The sequence below is a fragment of the Helobdella robusta genome (genome assembly GCF_000326865.2).
Source record: "Helobdella robusta unplaced genomic scaffold HELROscaffold_85, whole genome shotgun sequence".
In the NCBI taxonomy this organism is placed as follows: Eukaryota; Metazoa; Annelida; class Clitellata; order Rhynchobdellida; family Glossiphoniidae; genus Helobdella; species Helobdella robusta.
The window spans coordinates 67,077-68,270 of record NW_008705490.1 but is presented as its reverse complement, the minus strand read 5'-3'; positions in this window follow the sequence as shown (position 1 = coordinate 68,270).

Genomic DNA, 1,194 nt, shown 5'->3' with positions numbered 1-1,194 from the left:
ACAAACGAACAAAAGAAGAAAATACAGATGTTTGTTTGCTTGTTTGTAGGCATGTTTGTTTGCTTGTTTGTAGGCATGTTTGTTTGCTTGTTTGTAGGCATGTTTGTTTGCTTGTTTGTCTGCGTTTGTGTGAGTTTTTTATAGTTTAGATCAATATAAACACTATCACACGTACACATAACTGCACGCACATACACATACATAAATATATATACACATAAACGCACATACACACACATACATACACGTACACACACCCACAAACAAACAAACACACACACACACACACACATGCATACATACATACGTGATGACTTAATTAATCATTGTGAATAGATTTTTTATAGGAAAAAACAGCCCAGGTTTATTAATGCGTAAGGCATCAAAATCATTAACGATATTGCTAGCGACAAAAAGCTGCTACCACCACAGCCACCGCCACCGCCACTACTACTACCACTACCATTACCACTACTACCACTACTACCGCTGCTGCTTCTGCAGTTGCTTCTACTACTACTACTACCATTAAATAACAGAAAAAAAAAACAAGATCTACTTTTTCATATTAGTAACCGCTCGACCTCCACGTCCTACACTCTCATCCGCAATAATAATAATAATAATAATAATAATAACAAGAATAATAATAATAATAACAAGAATAATAATAATAATCACAATAATAATAATAATAATCATAACAACAAGAATAATAATAATAATAATCATAATAACAATAATAACAATCGTAATAATGATGAAATTATTATTCTCGTTATTATTTTCAAGTGTTTTTAATTTCGCCGGAGATGTTTTTTTTTTTTTTCAAAAACTCCATTTGTATTAGTTATCTAAACCTCGGCGGCCTTATGTAACGATAACAACAAAAACATTGATAAAAATAATAATAATAATAAGAATAATAATAATTATAATAATAACATAATAATAATAATAATAAACAAATAATGAGATATACACGGGCAACTTAATCATACTAGTTCGAAGGCTGTTTGATCTTATTCCCCAAACTTCTGAATGAATGGATGGCTGGCAAAAATAGAAAAACAAAAACAATACAAAGTAATACAAAACAATGCAAAGAATAATAAAAAAACAATACCAAAAACTTACAAAAAAAACATTCAGAACAATATAAAAATGTACAAAACTATACTATAAATCAAATAC